The sequence below is a fragment of the Macaca fascicularis genome, chromosome 12 (assembly GCF_037993035.2).
Source record: "Macaca fascicularis isolate 582-1 chromosome 12, T2T-MFA8v1.1".
In the NCBI taxonomy this organism is placed as follows: domain Eukaryota; kingdom Metazoa; phylum Chordata; class Mammalia; order Primates; family Cercopithecidae; genus Macaca; species Macaca fascicularis.
The window spans coordinates 96,088,142-96,098,045 of record NC_088386.1 but is presented as its reverse complement, the minus strand read 5'-3'; the positions used below and the strand labels follow the sequence as shown (position 1 = coordinate 96,098,045).

The window sequence follows — 9,904 nt, the reverse complement described above, 5'->3', positions numbered from 1 at the left end:
GGCATTTTCTGTGACTGTACTTTTTAAAGCCGTGGAGCCCTTTAGTAGTTTGAAAACTTATTAGTTTATTTAGGTTATCCGTTTTCACTTACAAAATTGCTTTCTTGTGCAGATAAAGCATGACATAACTAAATCAATTTTGGATAACTAGATAGCTTGCTTACTTTGCTAGAAAAAGTGATTACTTAATTGAAGATCCATGACTGTCCTATGGAATATATAAAATATTCAGTTACTTTTGAAAATGCTATTATAGAGAATCCAGGCATTGTGGAAATCAAAGACCAAGTGAATTTTCAGAAGTACCAATCTGGACATTATTAGTATTGCTTGATTTAGGACATTTTGAGTTGCTAGACAGGAAACATGTTGATGATTAATCATGGGTGATTCTGTTGACATCCTCCATTTCTTTGCATCAAGTAGTTTAAGGGAAATCCATTCAGCACACTTAGTCTTTGTAAGAGGAGTGACTTTGAATATCTACTGAAGGCCGGGACAGCTGCAGTAGGGAAGGGGAAGATGCACCCTTATGGATATCAGGAGTCAAAGTCAAATTCAGCATGCTCGAGTAACATAAACATTACTTGGGTGTGGTTTCCTGGTGGCTAGCTTCACTTTACATGGAAAAACATTTTTCTTAATACCAGACTGTGCAAACACTAAAAGCGTTGGTAATTCATCATAACCCATTGCTCTTCCTAAAAAAAAAAAATGAAAGCTTTATAAATAGTGATTTGAGAAGTAGGTTTATAAAGTTGGATCAGGAGGCACTTAGAAATACTTAATGATTAGTAGGATATTTAAGTATTGTTCATATATTTAAAAAAAGGTTAGTGACTATACCCTTTCACATAATCTGTGTTGCAAACAGGTTTGCCCTGATTAAAACTGGTTAGTTGTGTCATGGATAGCCTAAGGCTGGCAGTGGGGACCTAATGAAGGATTTGTTTTGTTAATAATGCCTTATGTTATTAGAATTTAGCAAGTATTTTCACATATGTGATTTCATTGCTTTTTACATTTCTTTCAAATTTTTCAAATCTTTTTTTTTATAGTGACAGGGTCTTGCTCTGTCACCCAGGTTAGAATGCAGTGGCACAATCTTGGATTACTGCAGCCTTCAACTCCTGGGCTCAAGCAATCCTCCTGCCTCAACCTCCGGAGTAACTCGCTGGGACTACAGGCATGTACTCCATACCCGGCCAATTAAAAAAACTTTTTTTGTAAAGATGAGGTCTCACTATGTTGCCCACGGTACTCTCAAACTCCTGGCCTCAAGCCATCCTCCCACCTTGGTCTCCCCAAGTGTTGAGATTAAAGACAAAGAAAATGAGTTTCAGAAAAGTTAAGGCTACACAATAGGGAGTGTACACATTTTAGCCCCATTATCTGATTTCTGCAGAACTACACTGCATCACTGAAAAGCTAGAGGGAGGAAGTAAAAGTGTGAATTTCCTCAATATTTGAAGTTTTTGAGCAGGAAAATATTAGATTATGTGACTGTCTTCTACTAAACAGGGACTGTTGTTTCTGTCCCTCTAGAGTCTGGTACACAGTAGGCCTTTAATACATTTCTGAACAGTTGAGGGCCACCTCCTATCTCCAAATTATTTTAGAAAATGTATCTGATAGCAATCTTCAGAGGGTGTGGAAACTGCTTTTTGACCTTGCAGTTCCCCTCTGTTCCCCTTACTGTCAGGGTAACAAAGGAGGTGCTTTTGAAAATTCCTTGAGACAGTGAATATTGCTAATGACCACAATTACTATTGGTAATGACCATAACAGTTACGTAACTTTTCGTGTTGTTTGAAGTAATTTAGAGACATGCATCATCAGATCCGTGGCTGATGCTTCCTGACTTTCCAGAGAGGAAAGCAGAGGTCTGGCCTCCCTGCTCCTAATTCAGTGCATCTCCCGTGCTGATGTAAGTTCTTTTTCATTCACAGACTGAATCCCATTGCTTCCTTAGCAAGTGCTAACATTAAAAAAAAATTGTTGATTCACTTTCCAGTCCATGGTTAAATACAGTATAATGACTGACCAGCTATACCTTGACTTTTACAGCAGGAATTAACATACAAGCATGTTCGGCTTTACTTGAGAAATTGTTCATAGAAAACCTTTGATTTAAACGCATTTTGAATGTGCACAAGGCCTGTGGTGGCAAGTTGTTCGGTAAAGGGAAGAATGCCGACATTTATATGAGTATGAGATCACCTTAGATAGGATTATGTTACATCTGCAGGCCCTTTCAATAGCTTTGATCTATATTTGGTAGGATGTTGGTTGGAGACTAAATAGAAAGTATGAACTTGGTAAAACATAGGGAAAGAGCTTCTATTATAGCAAATGAAAAGTATTTTCAAATGACTTACATGTGTGTTTTTGAAAGTTAACCAGGAACTTTTTAATTATGAAAAATTCTGTCTTTTCCATATGTTGAAAGTCTCTCTTGAAAACTATCAACAAGTTACTGATTCCCCAGTCAGGAGACAGTGAGTAGATGAGTGGTTCTTTGTTGAGGGCCGCAGTTAGTATGCAGGGTTTCAAACGTGTAGGACAGCCAAAAACAGAAACATCATAAATAGCTAACAGGAAAAAAAAATTGCTTTCCAGCTGTTTCCAGAATTTCATATTTCAATTTGGTTGGTGGTGCAGTCTCAAAGCAGCCATTTTCACTTATATTCTTCTCAGCCTCATAAGAGACATATGGTTTACATTGTTAGAGAAAAGCTAATTTTTCTTTGTTCACATGTGTTGCCTCAGACAGCCCATACATGTTTTATATTTGCTAGCTAAATGGCTTCTGATTTAGGCTGTGGCTAAGACAAATAGAATTTTATAGTAACTGTCAGTCAGTATTCTGTCCTGCTTGTTTATTTAACAGCTTTTCATTTTATAACGTTGTTTCTCATGCTTTTCATTTGCTTCTTCCACCCTAAAACCCTCATTGCCTTAGTAAAATTCTGCTGAGCTCCAGGTATGAACTGGGGGGCCTGGGGCTTAGAAGAGAGACTTGTTTCAAACAGAGAGCCTGTCATGGAAAGAAAAAGGTAGAATATTTGCTAATGATGAGAAAAGGCAAACTGCCTTCTGCCAAGATTTCTTAAGGTTTTGAATAGTTTTGTTTCAATAGCAGCTCTTTCAAGAATCTATTCCCTCATTTCCTGGTGTGGAAGACCTGGGCATTCGGTTTCTATGGAGATGACACTAGTAGTCCAGGGACATCAGAAATTGTACATTTTAGACCCAGCTATAGGTCAGACAGTCTGGAGCTGGTCACCGAGGCTGAACGAGCCAAGAACCCAGCATAGCTGGAGGAATCAAGGAAACATGTCCTGGCTCATCTACTCAACTTCTGTCTCCTTTCTCCAAACCCCTGTACCCTCTAGATCAGGGTTTCTCAACAGTGGCTTGATTGACATTTTAGACCAAATAATTCTTTATTGTTAGGATTATACTGTGCATTATAGGATGTTTAGCAGCATCCCTGGCTAGCACTCCTGCCCCAGTCGTGACAATAAAAAATATCTCCAGACTTTTCCAAATGTCTCCTGGGGTCGGGGGGTGCATCTGTTATCCCCAGTTGAGAACCATTGCTCTAACTGGGTGACTTAACTTGAGCAGATTAACTGCCTCTCCTAATCAGGGGCTGTGGATCAGCAAGAAAACATCGGAGCTGTCAATCATAGGCATGAGTAGAGCCATGGGAATTGACGGGGAGGATGATACAGAAGGAAGGATGTCTCGTTTTTAAAAACTCCATCCTTTAAGCTCCCAATTACATTTCTGGTTTTGGCATAAAATTTGGAACATTTTCACTTGCTGTTCTGACCAAGCAACTACCTAATAAAAGGTAAGATGTACTCTTCTAATTCTTTATAAACTTATTTAATATGCTAACCCTATGATGCAGGTGGGCATTATTATCATCCCCATCTTACAGATGGAGAAACGGAAGCACAGAGGGGTTAAGTGAGCTGTCCAGCTGCTAGCAGAAGGCAAAGCTAGGATTCACATCCATGTCATCTTACTCCAGAGTCCGGGCCCCTAAGCACAACGCTAGGTCTGCTCTTATAGGAGCTTGCTACTCCTATTCCCAGAGATGAACTAGATAGGACTCAAGTCTTCTGTATGCTACATAGCTATTTATTCTATTGATCAAACACTTTTTTTTTTTTTGAGACAGTCTCACTCTGTTGCCCAGGCTGGAGTGCAGTGGCGCAATCTTGGCTCACTGAAACCTCCACCTCCTGGATTCAAGTGATTCTCCTACCTCAGCCTCCCACATAGCTGGGATTACTGGGGCCCACCACCGAGCCCAGCTAATTTTTGTAGTTTTAGTAGAGACGGGGTTTTGCCATGCTGGCCAGGCTGATCTTGAACTCCTGACCTCAGCTGATCTACCTGCCTCATCCTCCCAAAGTGCTGGGATTACAGACATGAGCCACTGCACCTGGCCTGGTCAAATATTCTTATAGAGCTTACTAAGGATATGTTTGTTATCAATTCATTGCCTCTTGCTTCCAAATCCACTTTTTATTGTGCTCCTTGTGATACTAGAGCTGGACCCTGTAAACACTTCTCTCTCACCAGCTGGCATGATGTTAAGCTTTGTCATTGGTGGGACACTGCAGAAGGGCCCTTTTCTTCCAGGTTCAGGGTGCATCCCGGGTCTTGCTGCTGCAGTGCTTGGTCCCAGTGTGGGATATTCAGTGGCTTTCACCCTCAGCGAGCACTGCCTCGTGCAGCTTCCTTTTGAGTGGGCCTCCCTGCCGGCTCCACAGACAATTCAACAACACTCCTGTGTGTGGTTTCCAGGTGAGTTTTGCTGGTGTTCCAGCTGGAGTTCCAGCAGGTTTAATGGCACCCCTGCAGGTGGATTCCTGGTGAATCTGAGTGGCTTCCAGCTTGCCAGCTCCAGCCTGCAACACCTCAGCAAGCTGCTCCATCCTCCAGTGGCCACAGCTGCACCCTCTCCAATAAGGCCCAGTGTCAGCCTTGAGGGTGGGGGAAAGCTCTTTCAAGCTTATTCGTTTCTTGGGTACTCTGTCTCGCCTCTAGTAGTGACTAGTCCCTGTATCAGCGATTCCTGTTGTCTTCAGAGTTCTTACCCTTTAGTAGCTAATCTGTTACCAGTTATTTCTGTCGATCTATCTTCCCCATATACATTGATAAAGCTTCCCTAGCAAATTATTCTGTGGTTACTGTCTCCTGCCTGGGATCTATATAAAGTGCCAGGCATTATTCCTAATGCTTTGCAAATATTAACTATTCAATCTTCATAACAACTCTGTGAGGTAGTTCCAGTTACTTGCCCCATTCACCTATGGACAAACCAAGGTAAGGAGATGTTTACAAATGTGCCCAGGTTTACACAGCCAGGAGGTGGTGGAGACAGTGCTGGAATCCAGACAGGTGACTTTGAGGGTCGGTTACTTCAGCTGCTCTGCTCTCTTCTCCTGTTTGCTCTAGGATTGTTTTACTGGGTTACTCTGCACAAGTCATTTAGACTCCAGAATTTTCTGGAGGTATTGGAGTTGGTTACCTATTCATATCTTCTCTCTCTTCTAATCAGTGTTCCTTGAGTGCCTACTATATGTCAGGTGTTGGCAGAGGAGTAATGATGTTATTGGCTGACTTGTTACACAATGATGGTAACTTACAGAAAGCGGGTTCTTTCAGAGGACTAGGAACAATTAAATTGAATTCAAATCTAAGTATCTGAAGTTAAAAACAGGATAGCTGGGCGTGATGGTTCAAACCTGTAATCCCAGAACTTTGGGAGGCCAAGGTGGGCAGATTGCCTGAGCTCAGAAGTTCAAGACCAGCCTGGGCAGCATGGCGAAACCCCATCTCTACTAAAAATACGAGAATTAGTCAGGTGTGGTGGCACGTGTCTCTGGTCCCAGCTACTTGGGAGGCTGAGGCTGGAGAATCGCTCGAGCCCAGGAGGTGGAGGCTGCAGTGAGCTGTGATTGCACCACTGCACTCCAGCCTGGGCTACAGAATAAAACCCTATCAAAAAAAAAAAAAAAAAAAGAATAAGAAATGGATATCTTTTTTTTTTTTACACTGCTATTTTTTTGTAGAAGTTCTTTGGCCATTGTCTCACAGACATGCTTCTGAATTTTTTTTTTTTTTGCCAGAAGTCTACATAATTTCTCAGACAAATTTGCTTTAGAATATACTCATTATTCTGTAAAATTTGTTTGTGGCAATTCTTCCTATGAAACTGGAATTTAGTGGCAGCCCCAGAAGCTCCTCTGAGCTGTGGGAAAAAAGAGTTCTCAGACAAAGGGGCTTCTGATAATTAATCATTAATGTGTAAGAACCTTGAGTGATGAGAGCAGCATTGTGTATTTCTCAGATAGAAAGACTAGATTCAGACCAGAGAGCCTTTGCCTGCGGGGCTGCTGTAATGAGATTAAACACTGGGCTCCGCCAGTGGAGCAGCCTCCCAGGACTGGGGACCTGGTTCTTTGAAACTAAGAATAAACAGAAAACTTTGTTAGAATGTATTAAAGAAGCAAAAAGGTTTTTTAAATCCTCATAATGGATTGTAAAGAATAGTATTTAAATTATGCTTCAAATTCTTAGCTCAGTAACAAGAGAATCACTAGTACTTCGCAACTCTTCATAATTTTCTCACAAAAGCAGAGCCATTGAGATGGGTCAGTACTTTCAAGGAAATGCTGGAACAATGTATTAGGTGAATTGCTTTTTTTCCTTTTTTTTTTTTTTTTTTTTTTTGGTCTTTTGCTATTTTATAGTTTGCGTAAGAAATTTAAGAACAAGTGACTGGGGTCGGGGGGCGGTGGCTCACGCCTGTAATCCCAACACTTTGGGAGGCCGAGGCGGGTGGATCACGAAGTCAGCAGATCGAGACCATCCTGGCTAACACGGTGAAACCCCGTCTCTACTAAAAATACAAAAAATTAGCCGGGCATGGTGGTGGGCGCCTGTAGTCCCAGCTACTCGGGAGGCTGAGGCAGGAGAATGGCGTGAACCAGGGAGGTGGAGCTTGTAGTGAGCTGAGATCCGGCCACTGCACTCCAGCCTGGGCCACAGAGCCAGACTCCGTCTCAAAAAACAAGTATGGCAAAAAAGGGTGCCGTTACATAGGTCATTGGATGCTATCACTGTAATGTCTGTTGAGAAATAAACATTTTACCATCTGTAGACACATGAGGGCGCTTTAAGCAGGCAGCGTGGGATGCAGCCTGCAGAGGGAGGGAGGGAGGGAGGGAGGGAGGGAGGGAGGGAGGGAGAAAGCTTTGTCAAAGGTAGCCTGAAATCAGGCATCTCCCTATCTGGTTGCGGACCTGTGCCTGCGAGGGGGTGGGGAGCACCGAACTGGTCTAGGAAAAGAACTGGGCAGGCCCTTGATCCCCACTTCTTACGGTGAAATCAAGTTTGAGGTTCAAATCAAGGCTTTCAGAGAGTCAGAATTTCCAAATGTTACTTTGGCAAAAAACTGCTTTTAATCTGGTAACGTTTCCCATTAACCTCATATGATGTCCTTCCCTAAGAATGTTTAATTAGAGTCTCTTTTTGAAGCCAGCAGAATTGGACTGCTTGTGAACTGAGCTTTAAATTGGACATGTTGTGTTTCTAGTCCTCCATTGAGGGTGAATTTTGCAGTAATTTGCGTTTAACTTTGTGTCTTGCTGCATTAAGCACTTCTAGACAGAGCTGGAGTATGCAGAGATTCTCAAAAGAAATGTAAATTTGGAATGTAATTGGGAACCCAACAGGGAAGTGTGGATTTCACAGATGAAGTCTTGGTGGAAGATCTATGTGCTACAATGTGAGTTTGAAGTTATTCGATCTTCATGAGTATTAAACTATTTTAACCTCTACTAAGCAAATGTTTAAGAGAGAAGAATCTATTCTTTTGACTCCTGTGCATTAAGTAGAGAGATTAGAATTTAAAACACTTTAAATGAATGGCAGAATAGGACTCAGTTCTCTAGGATCACACCAATAGTTCCACCAGACAGATGAAGATATGTAATATAGTGTTTAAGTGGCCTGACACTGGCACTAAAATATTGAAATTACTGTTTCAAAAATGCAAATTAATAAATGCTCACATGCCCAGGGTCTATAAGAAAGGCAAAAACCAGCCAGGTGAGGTGGCTTATACCTGTAATTCTAACACTTTGGGAGGTCAAGGCAGGAAGATCACTGGAGCTCAGGAGTTCAAGACCAGCCTGGGCACCACATTGAGACCTCGTTTCTACTAAAAATTAAAAAAAATTACCTGGGACGTTGTGGTGCACACCTGTAGTCCTAGCTACTTGGGAGGCTGAGGATGGCTTGAGCCCAGGAGTTCAAGGCTGTAGTGAGAAATGATCACGCACTCCAGCCTAGGTGATAGAGCAAGACCCTGTCTCAAAAAAAAAAAGGCAAAAATATTGGAAAAAATGTAATCAGGTCTGAGCACTTGTCAGCATTCTTTTGTTTCTTTTCAGTGACATGGGAGTATTTGTTCTGTGCTCAGGAATGTGTTTGGGCTTTCTTAACCCTGAGGGAGTGAGTCGAGGTCAAGAGTGGTTGGGTTCGACTCTGACAAAGGCAGGTGCACTCCTGACCTGGCAAATTCATTTTTTTCCCTGTTCGAAGAATTACTTGACTCATCTTTAAAGTGGTCACATTTACAATGATATTTTTCAGTGCAAGCAAAATCTTGCTACATAAAAAACTGTGTAAAATCCTTCTGTCTTGTAATATATAAATTCAGGGCCTCAGATGGGGTAAACAGGGCCTACAGCGCAGAACATTTATCTTTCTTATTTGAACGAACAACTCTTCCTTCCTTCCTGGAATGTGACAACATTTAGAATTCCTATTAAATCTCTGGGTACACCCAGAGACCTCAGAAAGCTCTCTAGAGAGAGAACAAACATCCTCCTGTACCTGGCAAAAGAAGAAACAGATGCTTCCGTGGCTTGCAGGCTCAGCTGCTCGGGGCTGCTCTGTGGAGGAGAACCAGTGAACCTGGGTTGCCAGAAAAAATGTTAATATTGAGCTGAGAATAAGCATTTGCACTTGTGAGTAGCCAACAAATCTGTAGGACACATGTGAGTGCAATGGAAGCAGCACCCAAACTGGACTGCGCTGCAGTCAAAGTTAGGGGAACTGGGGCTATTTGGGGTTTGGGCCACCAGGTATCCATTTTCCCTTTCTGAGAAGTACCCCTTCTCCATCTAGCTCAGGAACTCTGGGAAGATGGCCACACCGCGGCTCCAGAGGTGGGCTCTGATTAGTCTATGCAAATTAGTTCATCCCATTCACTTCTCTCCACTCTTTCATGATTGGTTTAAGGGACAGGCCTACCAGCAATGGTATGCAAGACCTTTGCTGGAATTTCTGAGAAAGACACTTGCTCCACGTAGAAGCTACTAGGATAACTTCTCTCCTCTGGACAGTGTGGAGAATAGACTTGAGTCTTAAGAGTATGGTGGCCCTCTGCCATCATTCTGAATGCAATGTCAACCCAAGGAGGAAAGGAGAGCTAAGATAACCAAGAGATGGGAGCTGGCCGGGTGCGGTGGCTCATGCCTATAATCTCAGCAGTTTGGGAGGCCAAAGGGGGTGGATCACCTGAGGTCAGGGGTTCGAGACCAGCTTGGACAACATGGTGAAACCCTGTCTCTACTAATAATATAAAAATTAGCTGGACGTGGTGGCACACGCCTGTAATCCCAGCTACTCGGAAGGCCGCGTCAGGAGAATGGCTTGAACCTAGGAGGTGGAAGTTGCAGTGAGCCGAGATCTTGCCATTGCACTCCACCTGGGTGACAGAGCGAGACTCTGTCTCAAAAAAAAAAAAAAGAAAAAGAAAAAAAAAAAAGAGATGAGAGCTGAAACCCTGATCAAATTGGACCAACTGGAC

General features: G+C 42.5%; 1 long non-coding RNA gene across 1 annotated transcript; it reads right to left on the bottom strand.

Moving 5' to 3' along the window:
- Positions 1-47: 47 nt before the first annotated feature.
- On the bottom strand, positions 48-9,046 carry LOC141408209 (uncharacterized). The gene is made up of 2 exons (XR_012421353.1): positions 8,926-9,046; positions 48-701 (listed from the first exon to the last, which is right to left on the bottom strand). It is a non-coding gene; the product is annotated as an uncharacterized lncRNA (long non-coding RNA).
- Between the last annotated feature and the right edge of the window lie 858 nt (positions 9,047-9,904).